Source organism: Diadema antillarum, unplaced genomic scaffold, assembly GCF_040938485.1.
Source record: "Diadema antillarum isolate AM-2024a unplaced genomic scaffold, OU_Dant_1.0 scf00000172, whole genome shotgun sequence".
NCBI lineage: Eukaryota > Metazoa > Echinodermata > Echinoidea > Diadematoida > Diadematidae > Diadema > Diadema antillarum.
Window position 1 is genome coordinate 851,963 of NW_027271061.1, and position 25,250 is coordinate 877,212.

Sequence of the window (25,250 nt, forward strand, 5' to 3'; positions counted from 1 at the left end):
GCGAGCGAGGGAAGCGAGCGAGCTTTAAAATTTTGACATTTTACTGTCCAAAAACTGTCGTTTGTGGCTACATGTATATATATTTTTTTTCGCATTGGAGGGAGGGGCGCCCGGTGCGCCCCCTGGATCCGCCACTGGTCGTCAAGGGTGTCGGTTTATGTTCATGATTGGGGGAGGTATGACCAGCGAGCTTGAAAATTTTGACATTTTACAGTCCCCAAACTGCCGTTTGTAGCTATGTATAATAATATATGTATATATATATATATATATATATATATATATATATTTGCTTTGGAAATTAAGGGGGTTGCACCGGGTGCAACTGCTGGCAGTTGCTGGCAGTAACATCAGGAGAATGGCATAACGATTAAATGCGAGCGAGCGAAGCAAGCGAGCTTGAAAATTTTGACATTTTAAGTCCCCAAACTGCCGTTGGCAGCTATATTTTTCGCTTTAGAAATTAAGGGGAGGGGGTGCACCGGGTGCAACTGCTGGCAGTTGCTGGCAGTAACATCAGGAGAATGGCATAACGATTAAATGCGAGCGAAAGTCCACTTGATATGCTTTTTCGAGCACTTAAAAGGTTTTTTTTTTTTGAGGGTGATATAAAATCTGATAAATTTAAGAGGGGTCTTTTGAGGGTGATTTAAATGTATAAATAGGCAACCCTAAATTTTGATATATTTTGGCGAGCGAGCGCAGCAAGCGAGCCGAAAATTTTTATATTTCAGCTTTATACATAACATGGAATTCTTGTCATTTTTGGTTATTAAATCTTCAAATTACAATTCTAATCATAGTGACGGCCTTATAGATAACGATTTGTTCCAACAGTGTCCAACCCCATCCCGGTAGGGACTTAAAAAAAGTCCACATGATGTGCTTTTTCAAGTACTTATAGAAGGGGTCTTTTTGAGGGTGTTTTAAATGTAATAGATATTGAAGAATTTTGGCGAGCGAGTGCAGCGAGCGAGCCGAAAATTTTTGTATTTCAGCTTACAAAACATGGAATTCTTGTCATTTTTGGTTATTAAATCTTCGAATGACAATTCTAATCAAGATATAGTGACGGTCTTATAGATAACGATTTATACCAACAGTGTTCAACCCCAATCCCATCCCGGTAGGGACTTTAAAAAAGTCCACTTGATGTGCTTTTTCGAGCACTTAAAAGGTTGTTTTTTTTGAGGGTGATATAAAATCTGATAAATTTTGATAAATTTTGGCGAGCGAGCGCAGCGAGCGAGCCGACAATTTTTGTATTTCACCTTACAAAACATGGAATTCTTGTCATTTTTTGGTTATTAAATCTTACAATTCTAATCAAGATGGGATAGTGACGGCTTCATAGATAACGATTTATGCCAACAAACTAAGGACTTGGAAAAATACTCTAAATTACTACGAGTGAGTGACCCGAAATTTTTATATTTCCACGTCATCATTACGTTTTGTTCTTCTTTTTTTTTTGGATAAATTTTGGCGAGCGGGCGCAGCGAGCGAGCCGAAAATTTGTATATTTCAGCGTTACAAAACATGGAATTCATGTTTTGTTTTTATCTTGTTTGATTTGGTTTTCTGTTTGCGCGTCAGCTTCGCGCGCGGTGCAGTAACGTAGTATTAACACGTACTGTACACGAGTTCTTTAGTGCGTATGATATTATGTAACTCCATAATGTATCATCATCCACACAAACATTAAAACAAGGAAGAGAGAGAGAAAAAAATGAACGCAAAAGAAAGGAAATGCGGAATTCAAAACGGAAATAAAAGCGGTAAAGACAGCTTTTGTTTCATTTGTCAACATCTAAGCATTGCTGAAGAGGGGTGTTGAATAGCTCAAACACCTCCCTCTTGCCCAAGGGGGGTGTTTGAACACCTTAAACACCCCCCTTTTGGCAAAGGGGGGTGTTTGAACACCCAAAACACCCCCCCTCGGTACGCCCTTGATTCCAATCCTGCATACTTAAACAAAGTAAAATACAATGTACCATCATTTGTACGTGCCAAGAGAATCTGGAATAACTGTAGAAAATAGCTGAAGTCCTGACCATTTTGAAAGCAGGACAATGCCCTTTTCTCATTAAAAAAAGGGGTGGGTAGGGCCTACTTAGTCTCTGATTTAACTCTAATCGCTACGAAAAGAAAAGCCCGCAGAGGAACATGATCTGCCAGAGCTGTTCGGAAGCTCCATGGGGGAAAATGAACGAACAAAAATAAATACCAATGAAGAACTGCTGGTAGGGGCTGGTTTGTTTGAACACATACTGCCAGACGAACCCATACTCTTCCATGGTGTTGAAACTGACGACATGGGCACCCATTTCAGCACATTTGCTCTTTGCCTCGCTGTATGCTTTCTTTTCCTTCACAAGTTTGTAGCAAGATCCGCTCTCAAGATTCTTCACCCATGTGCTGTCCGGGCAATTCTTCACTGTAGTGTTAGACACAAGGCAAGAAAATAATTTGAATGCAATACCATGGCATGTAGTTGGTCTTGAGCGCCAGTGAGGGAGCCCGTCAATTAGTTACTAACAGTACCGTATCGGGCTCACACGGGTAAATAATTCCCCATAGAGACGTGTGTTAAAATTCAAAATTAAAGCAATTCTGCAAAATAGCTGGGAGAAATGAGATGTTTCATTTTCGGCGACCTGGAAAAGTGAGGTGTACCCTTTCACCCATCAAATTTTCAAGGGGGCCGGGTCCTTCAGCTCAAACTCTGTCCAAGGGTCCGCAAAGCCAGACTACGATTCTTTTCACTATTTAAAAAAAAATCGCATATTTTCCGTACATGCACCCAATGAAATAGTCCCTTCAAATTCCATGAGAAAAACTTTCATCTTCCAACCAAAATGCAGTTTGTAGAGGAATTCATACTCAATACATGTATCTGTAGCTATTCAGTGTTTTGTTTTGTTTTGTTTTTTTCCAAACTGTGTTTTCTGTTTGTTTTATTTTCTATTGGCCAATCGCAGGCTTCAAAACTCACAAGCCGAAAACCGAGTTGGCCATACTCTCTTTATAATAGTTATACTGCACTGTGTTACTAAAAGTGTGAAAACCACATACATAATAATATACACATACAAATAATAAGTTTTACATTTTCGCAAAGAGATTGTGACGTACACGTCTTGTGGATTCAAAACGCACGGGCACAGTGCGATTAGATGCGAGGCAGAATATTATGAATCGTGTGAGAAGGCACCCTACCACAGGTGTAAACCCCAGGGGAAGCAACCACCCCCCCCCCCCCGCTCTTGGGGGGGGGGGGGGGGGGGATGGCCTGTACAAATATTTCCCCATCCCGGAAATTAATACAGAATAGACAAACTATTACCATGGTCGGGTGATGTTCAACGCGATCAGTATACTAGTATGCCCCTTTGTGCATTTGTCTTTGATAATTCATCATTTCTACACATTTTCCTCCTGTTTCCTCCATACCTCAGAAGAATTTATAGGCGTAGAGATGTAACATTTTCAGTCAATGATCAAGTGATCGTCCGAAAAGCCACACAAGAAGGAAAGCTATTCAACCTGGGTGCACGTCACGGAACCGACACCCACGAGTCATACAGTCCACGAGTCGTACAGCTCACGAGTCATACAGCCCATGAGTTATACAACCCACAAGTTATACATCTCACGATTCATACATCCCATGAGTTTGACACTAAGCAAACAAGGCCCACGTGACCGACACATTAAGCGCCGTGTTGTATCTGTCGAACTCGTGGGCTGATTTTACCTAGTGACGAACTCATGGGCTTTATTTGCCTAGTGTTGAACTCATAGGCTGTATGACTCGTGAGCTGTATGACTCATAGACCTTTTTTCAATGTCGAACTCGTGGGCTGTATGACTCGTGGGTATCGGTCTCGTGGGATGACTCCTTTAACCTGCCCTTTCTCTGGGGTCAAAGTGCTGTCAATCATGAACGCAGGATTCTCATTGGCTCCTGATGGATTTAGCATATTTTGGAGCAAAACTAATTTTTGTTGCCTGAATTTTTCAATTTCCTCACAAGAATTTCAAGATTCTGAAGAGGCTACTGTGTGTGACGGGGGAAAGTGACAAATTTCCTTTTAAAACAAAATCCAATTTGATATTTAACAGAGGAATTCAGACCCCTTTGGAAAAAGTACGTTTCACATCATATTTAACTTTTATCAAACCTCAACGATTCTATTGGTCTAGTACTGGGCGATTCATTAAAGCCAACATTCTGCTGCTAAGTGAGGACGGTATGGAATTGCGGTTTTTTTTTATTGTACTTTTTTTTCCCCTTCCACAGGGTTCCTTTATTAAATGATATCATACACACAACTATATACAAAAAGAGATATGTATGTACATGCAGATTTAACACATGATATTCTTGGCCATTCTAAATACAATAAGAACAGCAAACAGTTACAAAAATCAATTATAAATTGCAAATTCTTTTCAAAGTGTCAGAATTATTACCTTACAAATCATTTCATAAGAAAACACAATCAGATTGTACTTTCTCAATATAGTATGTGTTACAAAAAAAAGAAGAGATGGAGATGCTATAACATTTAAGAAATATCTATACATTTGCCTTTCCTTTACGAGTACTACAGTATAAGGTGAGACTGAAAAAAAAGCTGGAGCAATACTTTACCTTGACGACAAGTTTGGAGGAGTTCCCCTACGGACTCGGAGAGGCTACACTGCTCGGCATAGGCCGTGGTAGCCAGGAGGAGAAGGGAGAGAAAGAACATCTTGGGACACATCTCGGACACCGGCTTGACTGTAGCTGCAATCAGGGTAGATAGCACGACAGCAGGTAGCGATTTAATGTCATTTGAACCACTTCAAACCGTTTATATGCGTTTCGGCAAAACGCAATCACGTTCTTGATTTTAATTGCATTTGACTTTTTATGTCTTTGTTTATTGAATTTAAACTCTATACTTCGAAAACATCACCCATCGTTATTATTAATAACACGTCATTGATTGGTGTTACGTGGTATTTGACTGACAGCTTTGATCAGACGTGGTTATTGAAATTGCAGAATGAAAATTAATGTTCTGTCTTTAGATTCAGCGAGAGGAACGAACTTTTCAGCACTTCTTCATCGATCGAACTATTTGGCCCCGATCGATTAGAAAGTGATGTTGCAATGAACTGCGAAATTATGACAATTTTAAATCGATATCAAATCAAGAATTGTTATATAGACATATTGATATGTCCATTTCTTTCTTAACGTTTGTCTCCATACGATATAAACTCAGGTATGGATTCTGTGCCAACGCACTAACAACCTGTGGCGGTAATTGGATTTCGGTTTATGGAAGAAATACATAAATGAAACAGGAGAGAAGTTTTATCAAGCCAGAGTACGCAGTGAAGAATTTCAATAAATGACGTGTAACACAGCCACCGGGAGTCACGCAATACAAAGTCCATAAGTTTTGCTCGTTCGTGCTCACGCTTTGAAATGATTCGATATGAAGCTGTCATCCCACGGGCTCTACACCCACGAGCTATAAGGCACACGAGCTTGACGTTGGAAAAAAAAATGGTCTACGAGTCATACAGCCCACTAGCTCAACACCAAGTAGAACCTGCGCACTAACTAGACACTGAGTAAAACAGGCTCATGAGCTCGACATTAGGTTCATAGATACCATGGGCTCGATACTATTCCCAACGTGCATTAAACCCAGTAATGTAATGTCGAGATTGTGGGCTTTTTCTGGGCCATTGTTTGCCTAGTGTCTGGCTCATGGACTGCATGGCTCGTGGGCCCATTTTTGTGGACGTCGAGCTCCTGGGCTATATGACTCATGAGTGTCGATTTAGCGACGTGCACCCGATCCAGACACGTACACCCTGGCCTTGGTCCCGTGTGTCCGTGTGGTAGAGACTTATAGTTCGATTTGAAACTAAGATATTCACGGAAGTTCATCTTGCTCTCAGCTTACAGCTGTTTTTCAGGAAGTCCATTAAAATACGAGATGTATATTCACAAATATAACATAAGTTATGTACGTGACGTATAAATGTCACAATGCAAAAGTTACGAATTTTTAAAGTTTTGGTGTTGGAACCGCTGGATGAGGAGACTACTAGAGGTTATGATGTCATGTGTGGACAACAACATAAAGAAAATATAAAGGGAATTCCACAAAATTTCATTGTCTAGCATAAGGAAAGAACATTTGACTAACTGCTTTCAGAAGGCATTGGGAATATCTGCTACCCTTAACATAAGCATGTCAGTATCAAGTTGATGAAATGTGTAATTTTCATGAAAAATATTTTTTTTTCTTTGGAATTCTCCTTATATCTTCTTCACATTGTTGTCCACACATGACGCCATAACCTCTAGTAGTCTCCTCAATCAGCGGTTCCAACAACAAATTTTGAAAAATGTATAACTTTTGCATCAATTGTCCCGATTCTCCTCAAACTTTCACTGATGTGTTCTATTAACGTTGCATGTGTTCACTCGATCTACATTTCTCTTTTGGTTTGGGTTTCCTTTAAACATACTTTGTAAGTCAAGCTATCACGTTCTTGTTTTTTTTTCTGTATTGTTGGATTTCAATTGTCATCGAGGTTTTTAATACAGTCTGTAGTCATAATCGTTTTGGACTGGGTGATCATAATTTTGGTAGTCATTTCATAAAGTGACTGACTACGCTTTCTTCACGAAATTAATGCTCTCGTCATGCGTCTATCAGCAACGGCAGTATGGAACGACTGCACACTTCAAAGACATGAACTGACTCAAGTTTAGGCGGGAACTGAACGCCGCACAAATTAATGTTTATATGAACATGAGTATAAACTTCTCAAAAAGTCCTGCAATTCCATTTTGATGTATCATATTTCTCTGAAAACTATATCATTTCATTCAAATGTGACATCATAAGAAAGCCTGATTAATTTTCTTCACAGCGACAACTCACTTGTTTACATTATGCATTCCTGGAATGACAGTATGACTGAGTATGAGGAAAGGTCAAATGTGAAATGTTGCAAATAGAGCAAACGTGTTATGCCAAACAGTATAATTCCCATTTGCTTTGTCGTTTTAGGGAGGAAGGAATGCGCTTGAACAGAATGCTTTGTGAGATTATCATAAGATTCCAGGCTTCATCCATGAATGAAAACTTCAGTAGTATCTGCAGATTAAAATTAAACATAAGGGTTGACCAAACAGTCATCTAATGTCTAGGAAATGGGAGCTTTTGAAAGTGCTCTCATTTCAGCATTGCTTATTCCAGTGGTCTTTTTTTTTCACCAAAACTGTACATTATCAATAGCAGAATTGTTGCGACTTTTCACTTTTGATCTGTCCCTATACTAAGCTGTTTTGCACATTCCAAGAACACCCAGTCATAGCAAGTGAGGTGTCATTTTAAAGATAATTAATCAGGCTTTCTTATGATGTTATATTTAATGAAGAAAATGTGGGTATATGAGAAATATAATATATCAAACTTTAATTGCAGAACTTATTTTGAGGAGTTTATTCTAAGCAGTGAAGCCGATCACGGGAGGTGATCCAATCAATCCAATGCAATCCTAATATAACAATTCCCACTATCGACTGTCAATCACTCTAAACCACGCCCCGGCAGCCTGGCCAGTCCTTGCCATTTTGTGTTAATAGTTTGGGAGTGCATGGACTGCGTTATTTTGAGAAAACACGCACCTGACGACCAATCGCAACCGCCGAAACCAGAAGGCCGTCACGTATTACCATATCACGTGATACTTTCTGCCAGATGACTTGTCTGCCTATGTTTGCCTACAGACATATGTCGTCGTTGCTGCAAATATGTAGGTGAGGTTTATATTGATTTCTTTTTCTTCTTTGGCAAGGGATATTTTTTTTTTGTTCATCTATTTCTCTTTCTCTCTCCGTTGTATCTCTCTTTCTCTCTCTTACTTCATATCCGTTACATTATTGTCTAAAAACTGACTAGTGTATATAATACTTAAGAGCATTATTTGTCAAATATGTGGCAAAACAAGCGAGTGTCCAAATGAATTGAACATGCTAAATGTTTAATAACTTTCATCTTTCGCTGTCATATTCCTGGGAAGTATCTGCATTATTCAATATCCATGGCGTCAGTTTAATGGAATAATATCGATGTATTATTTCATTTCTTTGTACAATGATTGATTAAAAAGCACCTGATACTGACATTTTGGCATTATATTAATTGACTGAAACTTCAGTATTTGCGTACCTTCTTTTCTGCATTTTATGTGTGATATTTTTTCCTCGCTATGATTTAATCCTGGCAGAAATTCTGACAAAGTAATAACGTAAAATTATGAGTTGTGGCAAAATGAACAGAGATTTTTTTTTTCATTTTGAATATGTTTAAAAGCAATACTAGAGATCGCTTATCGAATGATTAATGTTCACAATTGCGGAAATGTGACTATTAAAATGGCAGAACTGCAGGTGTGTGTGTATATATATACATATATATATATATACATATTGTGTGTGTGTCTATGTGGATGTGTGTGCTTGTGAACAATCCATCTCTTTGTTTTTATCGACAGAAGGCGTGCTCTCTTTGAGACGTATTTTGTTACAGCTATACCCACAGACGGATAGTGGGAACGTGGAATTGTTACCCAATAGTCACATGAAGACATCACATTTTTGCTTTTCATTTTTGTTTTCTCTATTTTGGTCCTACGTTGCATCCGTGCCCCTCATCTGTATCTTATTCTCTGTTCAAAATTTGGGACCTACGCTTAACAAGCTCGCTTTTAAGTAGGTTCCATCATATTTCTTTAGCGTTATACATAGAGCCAAACTTACGAAGATTGACCGCTATGTTTTATATGTTTACATTAATTTGCTGTGCATCCAAGCTTGATTTTATGATTCACAATACATTTTATTATATTTGATGTACATTCCTTCATTGAGAAATGTAAAAATAAATTGAAATGAATTAAAATGAACTGAATTGAATTGAATCGAATCGGAAACTGCTGGGAATTGAACCTTCAACCTCACCTAAGTGAGGGGCACGCACTTACCACGGGACAGGGGCCGTTAGCTGAGGACAGTACTCGCTTATTGGGTATACACACGGCTCAGCGAATAGTGCATGTAAGTTGGATATTGATAGATTTGTCTGAATGTGTATTTTTGTGCTTTAAAATAACTCTGTTTATAATGATGTTAGTTACTTATGTTTTGGAATGATCAATGCTTTAAAAGGCTTGCTTTTTAGTGAACCACTCTTTTCCATGCTAACTTTTTTTTTTGTCAAACTTCAATCAGTTGTATAACTTATTTATGATCTTATCATAATTCTGCGATCCACATTGCCCAATGTAGCTATTTTAAACTGATCAAACAATAAATTATGATTGTGTAATGCATGCTTTGCATTTTGTTTTACTCTTTGTTGGATGGAAAATAAATAATTACAAAGAAAAGAATCTGACAGGCATTAAATTACAACATTTAGATAACATAATGAAGTGACTCCGATTATTACTATACAATGTTTAAATGTGTGTTATCTGCGCTGTCTGACTTTGAATCGACTTCTGCCAGTGTTCTTTTGTCAAATCATTTCTTCTTTTGCCTTTCTCAAGCCTATTCCTATCATAGAGTGCTCCTATAAGTAATTGCCCTTCTCTTTTCATAGATATGTAATAATCTTGCCCCATCTTATCTTAAAGATTTAATTTCCTTCCGCTCCTCCACTTCAACCCGTTCTCTTCGTTCTTCCTCCGCTCTCCAATTATCACGTGGTCCCCGCACCTGTACACGTTATGGTGATAGGGCCTTTTCAGTTATTTCCCCACTTCTTTGGAATGAACTCCCTTTTTATATTCGTAACGCTGAAAATGTTGATAGGTTTAAGTCATTGTTGAAAACTCATCTGTTTACACAACCTTAATTTTGCTGTTGTTGTTGTTGCTGTCGTTATCATAATATGTACATAATGCTGTATTTTGTTTTTACGTTATATATATTATTTTTCCCCGATTTGATGCGCTTAGAAACATCAGTATTAAGCGCTATATAAATGTTATTCATTATCATTATCATTATCATTTTCCACCATTCCTTTTCTAGAAAAGATCGCCTAAGTTCCAAGCACATGAGGTTCACACATATATCATTTGATATGTTAAAAGGTTCTGAGTTTTAGTGATTCATCCATGTGGTTGATTTCTGATCCAAAAGGAGATCTATGAAAAAAAATACGCCGTGCTAATAAGCTGTTTACCACGTTTTCTTTGGAAACACTGTACTGTCTATATAAGAAATAATGTATGGTAAATGTATGGCAAATTAAAGTCACACACAAATTTGCACCATTGTTTTCACCTTCGTATTTACATGGTATTAAAGACTGTGAAAGTAGAACCATGAAGCTTTGATTTTTCAAAACTAGAAAGCGGTGTAAAACAACGCCTTCAATACCTCTACCCCACCCCCTTCGACAATATTATACATTCAGACTGACTCCCTGTGCAAAATTAAGGGAATCACGTATACAATCAGTCGCCTTCAAATGCCTACCGAATTGTGCTCCTAATTCAGAAGCCAATCTCACGCTACCTGTCTGAAACACAAGGAATGCGGTTTGCCAAAGACTCAACCCGCCTATTTATCCTCGGGGACTCTTACTCGTACACTGGAGACTTCAATTCTTCTCAGCTGCTGCATCACGCCTTTGGAATCAGCTCCCCGAGTATTCGGAAATCACCATCTCTAGCGGTTTTCCAGAATCAATTGAAGACTTTCCTTTTCAATTTTATAATTGACTGATGAATTAAATGTATGTACATTCCTGCTGTCATTGGTTATTTTCCCAGACTCCCTCAATGTAAGTTTGATATCTATGTGTGAAGGTGTGTGATACTACTTGTCCATTTGTTGTAAAGCGCTTAAGTATACATGTATAAGGCCCCTACCTATATTGTATTGTGTTGTATTATACCTAACAGATATTTGACTACAATAATAAGCATTCTCCAATCGTTTAAGGAGTCCAGGACATGGACCGCCCATAATGAAAACCAAGGAAAAAATTAAGCGTTTCCATGTCAGGATAGGGAGCTTATAGATTTGCGTTGACCGTTCTCTCCCTGAGTCGTGTTGCAAAGTAGCTTTAGATTAGGCGGAGACCCAACCTATATAATGTGAAAGGGTGGAGCCTAACATTATGATCACTGTATCAAATAGCTCTCCGCGCAAGCGCAGAACAGTATCCCCCCCCCCCTTGAAAAACTACAGCTCCCTAATATCGTGTACCCTGGTACTAAAATTTTCGACAAAGTACTACGCTCGCCCACTTCGTTGATCAAAACTATGTAACAGGTGATTTAAGCCGTCTGTGGTTATTTTCTTTCTGTGTGTTCGTGAGTATGTGTGTGTGTGTCACTTTATAGTGTGATCACGCAGATGGACAATTTGCATGATTGTCCATCTGCGCGATCAATCGAAAACGAAACTTTTCATATAGAGGGCACAGTTCATTCAGCCACATGTTTCAAACAATGCTTTGTTTTGCTTCCATGATCATTACATGCAGTGCCGACAAAACGAAAGATACATCGTTCACTATCCTGAAACGCTCTCGAGAGGGAGTATACTGTAATACCGTCAGCTTGTCGTTGGAGAAAATCATGGGCTTACACGCTTGTATAGTTTCCATGACAAAGCTCTTCAGTCAAAATAAAACAAAAAAGTAAAGAAAAAGGGGAGGGTAGAGAATCACTTTTGTTAACCATTCGAAATTGTCGATGTGTATTGCGTTTCCTTCCTGAGTTTTCTAATCAATAATTTATCAAAAATTTGCCATTTTTTTCCTTAAACTCAAAAAATGTATATAACATATGTATATATAGTGTGATGATGCTGATATTCCTACCGTACGCCTCTGTCATCTTAAGTGCAATTATAGTTGAGACAATGTAGATAACAGAAGATGTCGCATATATATATATATATACATATGTATATATATATATATAGACATGCATAGATTATGTATATATATATATATATATATATATATATATATAATTATATATATATATACAATTATATGAATGGCATCTTCAAACCAATAAAATCTCTCCTATATACACGCATGGAATAGTAACATATAAAAATGAAATGGCTATCCATCTTTGTCTGTCTGTCTGTCTCTCTCTTCCTCTCTTCTCTCTACTATCAAGAATTAATATTTCTGTGCAGTTTAGATGTTGTTGATAATAGTAGATTTGCATCTATAACGACGAATTTTTAACTGGCAGCCGTGCACCAAGCCCTTTCCAATTTCCAAGCTGACGCTACATTTCAGGGAGTTGAAGTTAAGAATAAAATTATGGTCTCTTCATATACTGTCAGCTGAACTCAATATAAACAAAACATGTCTCATGATAAAGAAGGTGTGCGTGCAATTCTACTTAGAATGAAATTTATTGCGGTGCAATAGTCAATTATTGTCCCTCAGTAAAACGACACTAAAGAAAATGCTTTTCCAAATTGCAGATGAATGTATAAATTCGGAAAAAATATAACATATTATCGAACATAACTATGACATAGCCATTACTTCTAGAAAACTTTTCATTTGTTTTACAAAGAAAAAATTTCTAGGGAGCAAAACAATGATATTAGTCAATCTTAGATATTCAACAAGAGGAGATTTACGTCTAGTGAGATGGAGAAGGGCGTTATGGCGCCTTAAACACCATGGCTTTAGTGGCAACTTAACGCCCTTACCATTCTAAACTGTCAACCACACCCCTTGCAATAAAAAAAAACACGAAAAAAACAAACAAACAAGCAAACAAAGAAACCAGCAACAACAACAAAAGAATATTAACGATTAGTGACCCTGCATCGCAAAACCAACAAAAAGCCGCCAGATATGGATGTTTAGTTAAGGGCAGATTATGAAAAAGCAGACTCCAAGCTTGAATATGCTGTATTAACTCGCTATTATTATTATATCTAAATATTATTATTATATCTAAATATCGGAAAGAAAGCACACACTCTGGAAAGGTACACTGTATGTACTGAGAAATGAGGCTCCAAAGTATAGGGTCCATTCAAGCGCTTCAACTTACAAAACCGTGCTAGCTGTGCAATGATTGATAAACCCCCTCCCAAAGAAAAAACCAAACAAACAAACAAACAAACAAAACAAAACAAAACAAAACAAAAACTAGCCTATTAAACGCCTTAGAAGCAACAATGTAAGGATTATCAGATTAAGCTGAAATTTATAGGTATGTTCTATTAAGATATTAAATCCACTGCTAATAAAAACTTTCAAAGCAGTGGCATCATCTTTTCAAAAGTTATTAGAGTTGAAAGTGAAGAGTGTGAAAAGGATTTCTATGAAGTGAAAAGGAGTCTCTAAAACAGGCCTGCACTTTTCTACCAAAAAGTGTACTAGAAAAAAACTGCTAAAAACACAATTTCCCATTCGTTTTATGATCCTAAATTTCAGAATAACGTAGAGGAATCGCTCTTTCAGAAAATATGAAAACGTAAATATTGACTATAGGTTGACCCGTTTCACCGTTTTTGAGTCCTCACATGAAATCAATGCGTGCGACGTTTTGTTGGTTTTGTGATACACAGGTATACAAATAATGACTGCTAAGAGGGGCACAGTTAAAATTACGGGTCCAAGGTGATGTGAAAACCATAACTATGCCCGAAGCGAAGTTGAGGGTATAGTAAAGGTTTTCACATCACCGAGGGCCTACATAATTTTAACTGTGCCCCGAATATCAAGCTGTCATTATTTGTTTTATATACCGAAAATATAGATTCTTCTTATCTGATTGGTTAAAAGGTTACCCAAATTAAACAAGGACTAAAAGCTATTTATTTACAGCACTCGTAATCAACGATGATCGACAGCGCGGCGGGCGTATCATTGGTGCGTACATGATATTTTGAGCAATCTATGTGTACGGGGTTGCGACTGTCTCCAAATCTATTTACAGGGCTCAGTTGATTCTATGCCCCGGGCACAGTAAATCATGACGTCATTTTAATTAAAAATGGGGTGCAGCTATTTTCATGACTCCACTTTTAACCAATCAGATGAGAGGAATCTATACATGAGGTATATAATTACATATAGAGAATGACTGTATACTTTCAATTGAAAAACTGTATGATATAATCATAGTGTGCTTGTTTTCCTTTAAACAAGTCATGCCCAGGTAGTCGGTATAAGCGATTGTGTCTCTTCTTTTTCCCGCACAAGTGTGCACTCCTATACATTCTTTGTAACAGTAGTAAAGTATATACCGTACTATAGCTCTCTCACAGACGATTCTCAGTATTTGTGTAAAGCAATTAAAGTATTTACATTTGTCAGGGTGGAGAAAAGTGCAAAGATAAAGAGCAAGAAGGTGATATATTGTCTTCTAACATACCATGATTCCTAAACATCCATTATTAAATAGAAATGTTTTAAAAATTACGAATATCATATACTTAGAGCTGAGTTCTAGCAGACGTTAAACGAGAAATCCAGTCCAAATAGAAGTCAGTCTGATAAGAAACGAGAAATCCAGTCCAAATAGAAGTCAGTCTGATAAGAAAGAGTAAAATATTGCGAGTTCAACGGTGACACTTTGGTCGAAATCGGGTGAAAAATAAGGAAGTTCTGACATTTTCGGTCAATAAGAATATGCAAATGTCAAAGTGAGCATGTCACACCCTCAAAACTTGCTTTACAGTTTGTACATACAATTTTGAAATTTTCAACTTTTCATTCATACGCAATTATGCCCGAGGTTCAAATCCTGGTATATCCAACCGATCATTATTTTGAAGTTATTCAAGTAGGAATGATATAATTTTTCAGACTTCAATGACAGAATCACTGCATTTTCTTTATTTGAGGTTATGTAATGGTTAGCTCACTCATTTGCATACTCATATCCACTGTACAAGAACTGTTTTGCAGAAATTAGCAAAACTTAAAAATGTCATAATTAACTTCCTTGTTTCTCATCTGATGTCAGTCAAATTTTCACCATTGAACTCGAAAGATTTTACTCATTTTTATCAGACTAACTTATGTTTGGACTGGATTTCACCTTTAAGAAGAATATTTGCAATTACACTGTAATAGAATTAAAACAAACATAACCTGCCATCAATTGTTGTTATATAACCTCTGATAAAGTAGCAAAAAACAGATATCTGAGTAAACGCAGAATTGACTTTCCCTGAAATTTGCCAAAAGGGAAGAATAAACGGCATTTTGATACTCTATCCCGCATTTTGAACAACCCCTACCTTGCTTTCCAAGACTATGAAATAAAAAGAAAAGATAAAATAAAGCTCATTTCTCGCGACACGTTAAAGTTCTTACGGAGTCACTTTGCCTCTTCAAATCCAATGTCGATTATCTCAAATATGTCTCATACTTCTTCTTCTTCTTCTTCTTCCTCCTCCTCCTCCTTCTCCTCCTCTTCTTCTTCTTCTTCTTCTTCTTTTTCTTCTCCTTCTTTTGTTAGGTAAAACAATGTAAGTATATATGAGGATTGAATTGCATATCGGGATAATAATGTTCTCCGTTAAATACCGGTCATTGATAGGGTTAGAGTAAAGATTAAGGTTCAGGGTTAGGATTATGTTCAGGGTTCGGATTAAGGTTAGGTTCAGGAGTAGGGTCTTGGGCGGGGTCTTGGGCTTACGGTATAGTAGCTGTAATTATCGAGGGGATAATTTTCCTATAACCACTTGATTTGATTTGATTTGATTTGATTTATTCTCTGTATGCCTTTTTTCAAATATATGAATTTTCTGAAATTTTATTAACGTAGTACAAAATAACAGTAGTATAAATATTTTCAACAATTATCATCATTTTCATCAATGATGCAATACATCTGTAATATATAATTATATGAGTTACATTTTGATTTGCATACAAAACGATTGCCAAGAATGAGCACAGAACTTGGCCTTTTGGCAACTGATAACGAATAACATTTCAATGAAGAACAACAAGATGGTCCAACATGATGCTCGAGGAATAAGGGTTAGAGAGAGAAAGAGAGAGAGAGAGAGAGAGAGAGAGAGAGAAGGGAAGGGAGGAGATGATAAACTTATATATACATGTACTTATAATATACTCATATAAACGTGTATATTATACTTAATATATACCTAGATACATACTTAGACACTTAATTGTCTTTTGAGCTTGATGGAGCTGCAATGAGAAATTTGACTTTGACGGTCATTTTTACACGACATAATAATGATGCACTTTGTAACTATCAACTTTCATGACTATCAAGAAAGAATACAATATTATGCATGTGATAGTTGTCTTTGATGGGAACACAGGACGATCCATCCAACGGGTTTGAAATGATACTGAGTGAGAATATAACCCTATCGGAAATATATCAAACGAGGCTTTATGCGTTACACTATGTCAGTTTTCTTTCTTTTTTTTTCAATAGAGCTAACTCACGTACGGTTAAAGGCATTATTTACAACTTGAAGATGAAACGATAACCTTGCTTTACTGCTTCAAAATAGTTCTAAAATGTGAGTTAAGCATGGAAACAACCAACATGAAATAAAATCATCAGTATGATCAATTTTCAGTATTGTTAGATACACAAAAAGTGAACAATTGTTATAATAACATAAATTCTAGACCAAAACGTCTACAGTTATCAGTGGTTATGGTTTATTCACATAGTGGTACATCCTTCAATATTAGGCTTTATCGAAAAATCTTTATATGTAGGATGTATTCTGATACGACTGACCTACATATCTGCATCAAATGTGATAACTTGATTTTAAAAAAATCTCTGCTTCCGATGGTAAACAATACTTTTAAAAGCATTACATGTATTCACCATTTGAAGTGACCCTACTTTCCTATATAATTATAGTCGACATCGTCCCATACATATTATATAGGCCCTTATTATTGTTGATTGTATGAAATGGTAGTGCGTATCTTGTATTCATTTCGCTATTTGATTTCTCAAAACACTTTGCTTTAACCACGGAGCAGATTCTTGCTGAAATGGACTAAAATTTGCTTTGAAAGGCTTTATCGGAAGGTTACAAGTCTGTCAAGTTTCCGCAGGACTGTAAACTTTTCTCCATAGCGAGTAAAACATTTATGTTTACCTACCGGCAAAATTTGAATGTTGTTAAAGTCATCATCAAGGAATTCTTTTACTCAGCAGCGTACAGCAAAACAAACTTTATGTTATGCTTAGAAATGATAAATGCTCATCGTCATAGTAAATAGCCGACCTGTGTTTCTCAACTAGAAAAAAAAAAAGCAAATAGAAAAATTAAAAGGCACGTGTACAAAGTTTTGTTCCTGTTATGTATTATTGAGTATATGTGATTATACATGGATCCATCTTTCCATAATATTGTTAAGGGTTACTCGCAACTTGCATAACAGTTTCTCTTGCTAAAATAGAAGCTGAATATAGCAGTGCAACCAGGATTACACGCAAAAACAAGATTAAGTTCAAAATAGATCACAAGCAAACTTTGCGAGCTTTTTGAGATTCCAATGATTTGTAGTAGGTGAGAGCAGAAAACTGTAGGGCGCCATCAACCAGCTCTACGGCCAGACGCCTCTTTTTACCTTGGCTGTCGTAATGTAGATCTGTCAAAGGAGGACAGATGAATACCTTTTTTTTTTTTGTTAATAACAAATCAACATATCTCTAATGAGTGCAAAATAATCAGTTGGTGGCACATTTTACGGAAAAGCTTTGCAAACAGATTTAAAGAAATAGAATGCCAGGAAGACATGCGAAAGGCTGCAATGCAAAAAAAAAAAGCAAAACAAAACATAATTAAATAAAAGAAAAAACAGAAACAGGCAAAATTAACAATAACAACTATAAGGGAAATGTAAAATACTCCACAACCAATATGCATTCAATTATAGCAAATAATGAGAATCAGCGAACGATTTTCAATATCCGAAATGGGAGGGGTGATGAAATATTTCACCTTAGCGTTTTGTTATCACTTATAGTGGAAAACTGCATCCCTCAACACAAATAACAAAACGTAAATCTAACCAAAGATTACTGATCATAACACTTGATACAGGCATATTTTCCCCAATGTTCTATTGTAGACACACTGTTATGCCAAAATTTCTTTCTAATGAATCCTACAGCGATAAGTTTCAACAGCATCTTGTCTTCTCCATTCGACGTGGGCCCCAAAACTGGCATTTTCGTTTTTAGCGTGGAAACGTACAGTACATGTATAACTAAAATCACTTACTAAGAGGCTGGTCCGCAAAGAGACAGAGACTGCTCAACAGAACACTGTTGCCGTAAGGAGGATACCCACATCGCCAGTCACCTTGTCTGCTGGCGCCCCCATAGGTCCATGATGTCTGACCCGACGTCCAGCAGCACGTGCAGTCCAACCAGATGAGGTCGTGATCACCACAGTGGTCTCTCACTGCATTCACTATGTCGAGGACGTAAGACTGGTTGGCAGGGATCGGCAAGGTTTTCCCATCAGGACACTTTATATTCTCTGTGTCGCAGGTGATGTCAATGGAGTCTGCACCAAGAGATAAACAATAAACACAGACAAACACACAAACACAAATAGAAATAATAAAATGTTAATGGAAATCTAAATGTTATAGAAAACCATAAACACTCATGAATATATTTTTTTCATATAATCTTATCGATTTTACGAAGTACGACTGCCATGGTTGCAATTTAGGATTGACAGCAAATTAAATTATTTTAAGGCATTGGTATGCGGCATGTGCCTGAAGCAGACAAACAAACAAACAAACAAACAAACAAACAAACAAAATACGTTACGGGCGCATTATGCATTTCAGTAGAATTAGCTAGATATCACTACAGTGTGATAGGTACTTGCACTGTTTAAACACATTTGCTTTGTCCTTCTAGTAGACCCCCGTTACGAAGCCGCGAAAGACACAAAACAATGCGTATATATGTCACTGTGTATAATTAACACGATCTATTCGAACTACAAGATTAAGATGTGACAAGGTTGTAATTGTCTACAGCCAGAAACGTAAACATGCACGTATTTCTTGTTCCTTTGTTTTGATTGGCTTTGGGTCATTCTTTTTAGAAAGCAGGCAGAATTGAGAGGGACATACATCAAGCATTTTTTAGTCAGAAACACTGACGACAAGAGTACGAGTGTATCAAAGATGTCAAATTCGTAAGTTATACCGCGTACATAAAATAAAAACAGTACCATATATGCTTTTAAGAATTCGAGGGATCCTGATGCTAGCTTATCACGCGTAAGTTTGTAGGCTTATATGAGGTACTTTTGACTATTCGAGTATCAATATCATTCCCATTAAACATTAATTTCAACTTTTCACATAGTATAGTATTAACATGATATAAACTGGAAACGTATAATTTGGAACACAGAAGGTTAAAAATGCGTGAAAGCTAAAGTTGCAAACGAGTTAAACAACTTACATGAATTGAGTACCTCATGTAAACTTGTGTGTTCTTACCATCTAATTGATACAGGCACAGTTGGTGCCGGATTTACTTATAGAATGAGCTGTTCATCAATGTGCACATTTAAAGATTTTGAAGTCCATATACCACAGCTTAGATCGACACTCTCTTTCTGTGTCTTATATTTGTATACTCTACCTCGTCTAGAAAAAAAAAGGCTGTTGAATGATCTAGCTCAACAAAAGTGAGAGGAAATACTAGATAAAGGTGTGTAGGATGATAAATTAGGGATGATATAGTGAAACGCCTATGAATTACATTTGTGGTAGCAACCACGGCAAACTGTTACCGAACATGCGTAATCATGGATTAATTCGGAAAGTTTGTAATATCACTGAAATCTGCGTGCGATCGCTTTGATAATGTGAAAAGAAAAGCAAGTTTATCTTAAAGGCATAATTAACCATTTGCAGATGAAACAAAAATCCAGCATTAGTGCTTCAAAATAGTTTTAAAATGTAAGTTAGGCATAGAAACAACCAATGTAAAAATTTGAATCAGTATGATTGATGTTGTTACAAAATGTGAACAATAGTTATAATAACAATGTTTCCAGACTAAACCGTCTGTAGTTATGGTTGTTTGAGAAAAATAGTATGAGGATATCCTTATATTTTAGGCATTATTGCAAAAATTTTATATGGTAGGATACTTTGCGATTCAACTGACCTACACAATTCATATACATCAAATGTGATATCTTGAAAATTTTTAAAATCACTGCTCCCAAAGGTAAATAGGACCTTTTAAGGGACTGTACCGTACTGGTTGATGTGAGGATTCAGGTTTATAACAGTTTAAGTCGAGGTAACGAGAAATCTCTTATGAAATGTAAAAGAGCATGTAATTTTAAGAAGGATTCAACGTTTGTTTGATGAAAACTGGCTTTGAAATGGCTGAGATATCAAAAAAAGTATTCCTAATAAAATTGACAGGCCAATTTTTGATTAGGATCTCTTTGTTTTTCCTTGTTTCTAGATATCTCACTCGTTTCTAAACCGATTTTCATCAAACTTTTGATTCCCTTAGAAGTGCATGCTCTCAACCATTTCATAGAGTGTTTTCTAAATATCTTGCAAAACATTACAAGCTGAATCCTCACATCAACCAGTACTCTACAATCCCTTTTACGGTGAAGTTTTCCCAATGTAACAGATGGGTTGTGTGAATGCAACCCATCTGTGTTTGCTAATAATACGTTTTATATGCTGGTTTTTTTTTTTTTTGATGCTGTTTTTGTTGTTTTGTTTTTGTTGTCCTATATCCCTTGCACGGAGAACCACTGGGTGTGATGCACCACTTGAATATAAAGCCCTTTAAAACTTCACGGACTCCTCTCTCTGTAACAGTTTTCCACATGCTTTACTTCTCTCAAAGTATTTAGACAAATTAGGAATAGGAAATGTCGTTTGTATTGAGTGATAATTATATTCTTTTAACGTTTAAAGACTGCTCTGTCAAGAATCTGCCCTTATATAAAAATCCATACGACTTTTTGTTGGTTTTGTGATGCAGGGTTACAAAGTGTGTTGAACATATTATCCAATGTTGGTAAAGCGTATCACTTCTTTTTTTTTTTTAATCCTTTTCGCGTATACATGTAGAAATGTATTGAATGACTAGACTTGACTGTTTAGACATGTATGAGAGGAGAATATGAAATTGAACAGAGAAACAAACAAAACAAACAACAGCAACGGAGTGTTGATCATTCAAACCTGCTGAGATATGAGAAGTCGGTTCGGCTGTAGACGTATCAGCGCACCCTGTACTAGAGGTACCGGTCTCCTGAATGGTTGTCTGAACCGTCGACATCCGCTCCGTCGTCGACCCGGAGTGAGGACTTGGCTGGCTCCCGTCAGGAGTTGTTTCAGACACCGTTCTAGCAGTGGGTAGGTGAAGAGTCTCTGTCTGAGTTGCAGAAGTCTGTGTCGGAGAAGAGGTGCTCCGTTCATCAGTGACCTCAAGTGACCCATCACTTGTAGACTCTTGCAAGGCGTTTGTCGGTTTACCTGGGTCGAAAATATTTCAAGTAGTCATCCATCACCGAGTAGATATGTCTTTTGAAGGTTAGGTGCTGCCATGTATGCTTGTTAGCCGATTCATCAAAAAGTGAGCAAAAATTGTCAAACAGGTACTCATCAATACACCTCGTGGCATTACGTTTCAATATAGCTGTGAAAAAAACAAGAATTAAACGAAACCTACAGACCATAACAACAATAATTTCTTCAAGTAGCATTCACCACGTGGGATTTAATAATTTACTGTATTTCGTATCTAAACGATTTTTTAAGTGTAAATTTGTACATTTCTTTCAAAGAATCTCAATTTGCCTGTGTTATTTCAATATTTTTTTTTGGTGGATTGCATTCTTGAAATAAAAAGTTGCAGAACTAATTTAGAATTGAAATCAAAAATTGACAAATGGGCATAGCGCGACATAAACATTCATCGACCCCCATCTTTGTTGTCAAGACCACGTTTCAGGCGACAACGATGATAATGCAATCTTTCACACTTCTTCTGCAAACACACCACGCTTGCCTCTTATCATTTGCATACATTCTCCTACTCAGATCCTAACAGCTCATCAAACGTCATATTATGTGGTGTGTTTTTATATGGATGAGAAATACATTGAATATCCAGTATCAGGATTATGCAGTGCATATATGCACGCCGGAAACGTACATGTTTAAAACATTAGAATTAGTCTAAACAAGCAACTCATTATGCATGGATACGAATCAAAGGTTTGAAGACGTATTTGCCTTATATTCTTGTTTTTGGTATCACTCACTCTAATGATTGCATAATATATTTTACCAAACATACAGAGCGGAAAACAGAATAATTCATTGGGCCTTGAGTTATAATAGGGAGCTTTAGATTTCGACGCGCGGACGTTTGAGCCGACGCTTGCGCTGGACGTTCTCCTCTCCCTGCGTCGTGTGGAAAAGTAGCTTTAGATTACGCTGGGACGCAACGTATAAAAAATAAAATCGCGCCCCCATATGATCAGTGCATGAAGAAGCTCTCTACGTCGCAAACTGTGCGGACGTGAAAATAGCCCAGTACGCGTAGTAAACAACTCAGGCGACGCAAGCTAAAAATAGATTGACTTTACGCGCGCTACTGCGCAAGCTCAGAACATGTTTTTTTCCTTTGAACGTCCGCGCGTCCAAAATCTAAAGCTCCCTAATAACTCAGGTTGTAACTGCGTTGTAACTTGAGTTACAGCGCAATTATGGAGACATGGGTCAATATTCTGAAAGTGTATATTTTCGTGTCCCTATAGTTCCGTGTAATATAATTCATCAGATATTGAGCATTTAACTTTGAATTTTCTGTATTTATAGTCTTGAACATGTATTAAATAAAATTGTATAGTGCAATTGTGAAATTATCTTATTTTTTTAAAGGAATTTCATTAGTCTTATATCCAGACCCCCCCAAAACCCCATGTCCCGATGCAAAAAATTAAAAAAGGGCCTACATGACAGCATTTCTAATTTATGCTGGAAAGAATTTTTCATTTTTTTAATGCGTGAATGATGTAAATTGTATAATCTCATGAAACTAATACCTTTAAACTCGAATGCCGGGTGAAAATTGACATTTTTAATATGGTTCTTTCCTGTCCCGATGTTTGGCATCAGCTCCGTCACGTTATGTTATTGCGCCACCTACGATTATCAATAATCGAGTTATTCGAGTAAAACTATCATGGCGGGTCCGCGCAGTCCTCGCGGAGCGGAGTTTTCTTCAAGGTTCCTGTAATATCTACAGGTAGGTGTGAAAAATACCAAATTCCTTTCAAAAGTCTGTGCGTACCTTTATTCAGCGTCATCTCCGAACATGTACTTTGACATATTAAATTATGCTTATTGTATTTAACTTTGATTTATTCCGAAACCGATCAATTCCCACTGCAACCACACACAGCCGCTTCGCGGCTGCTATACGCTAACCCGTGCTTTTCTCCCCGCGAGTCGCTCGGGCATCAGCTCCGTAACGGTCAGCTCCGTCACACTCCACAATCTCCGTCGTGTGACGGAGATGACGATTGTGTGACGGAGCTGATGAGATATATTTGTTAAATTTCATAGATTGTTAATTGTTATTCTGTAGGTATGACTTATGAATAAAAGTTTGACTAGAAAAAAGTAGAAGTTCACCTGTGTCATTATTAATACAGATTTGTTTTGTATCACCTTGTTTAATATTTATAATATATTAAACAAAATCCAACAATGTAAAACAATTTTGAAGTTAAGAATTCGTATCAACAAGATGCAGCTCATTCACTGTTACTGGAAACTTAATGTTAGTATTTCAGCCTTCCGACCCCTGAACTAAGGCCTAGAAATGTAGAAATGCATAAAGTTTTTATTCTTTTAAGGCCACTCATTGTTACATACATGATCTTACCATGAATTAATTCTTAATGGGTAAAAACCTCAAAATCTGAATGATAATCCAAGGTATAATCTACTGCACAGTATGTTCATCCACAGGTGTGTTGTAGGACTTCACATCAGACATTCCTTAAGCACCAGTTAATTCAAAGTAATTAAAAGTGTAACTAAAAGTGTAAATTTCATCAATTTGTTTCTTTCAGAATGGCTCTCACGGCAGCTGAGAGAGCCAAAAAATATCGCCAAAAGATCAATCTTGATCCCACCAGAAGAGTGCAGTACCTGGAAAGAGAACGCAAAAAGGAAGCGGGAGGCTTACAAACCCATCTGTGAAAGGACTCAGCGCTCCCAGAGGTTAAGAAGGCGGCAGTGGCGCCAAAGTTCCAAAACGTACAGGAAGAACCAGAGGGACTGTAAAGTTAGCAAAGCAAACACCCCTAATTTAAACCCCTCATTGTCACTTCCTTCAAACCCTGCAAATTACCAGAAGGTATCCGGACGTAAAAAGGTAAAAAGCGACAGGGCAAAGGTCTACAGACACTTTCAAAAAGAAAAGGAAGAAAGATTAAAGCAGACCACATTACTGGAGAGGTGGAAAAAAAGGCATAGCAGATTAAAACAACGGTTTAACAAGAACAGGGCTACTCCTCGCACGAAAACTAAACAACTTCTCAAAAACTTGTATGTTCCAGATTCAGTAAGAAAGAACTTGTTCCTGCACAATGTATTGACAGAGCAGTTAAGGGAGAAGTACATAACCAGCAAAACGTATCAGGAGAAACGTAGAGTGAGGGAAATTGTCATAAACAGTGTAACAAAGAAGTACAGATGCAAGTCACAAGTATCTAAATTACTTGGTGCCAATCCTCACCGGATTGGGATGGAAGGTAATGGTCCCACAGATAGGAAGAGGAAAAGCAGTATAAATTATGCTACTGTAAATCGTGTGCAGAAGTTCATGGAGCGAGACGACAACAGCCGGCTCATGCCAGGGAAAAAGGACACGATAACCCGCAAAAAAATAAAGAAACAAAAGCGCCTGCGGAATGACAGTTTGAAGAATCTTTACTACAAGTTCTTGTCAGAAAACCCCGATATCAGCATGCATTATGCCACTTTCTGCAAGTTGAAACCGTGGTGGGTGGTGAAGCCCTCACAAACTGAGACTTGCATGTGTAAACGTTGTTCAAACATACAACTGATGTACAAAAGGTTGAAATTCGAGGAAGTGATTACATCAAG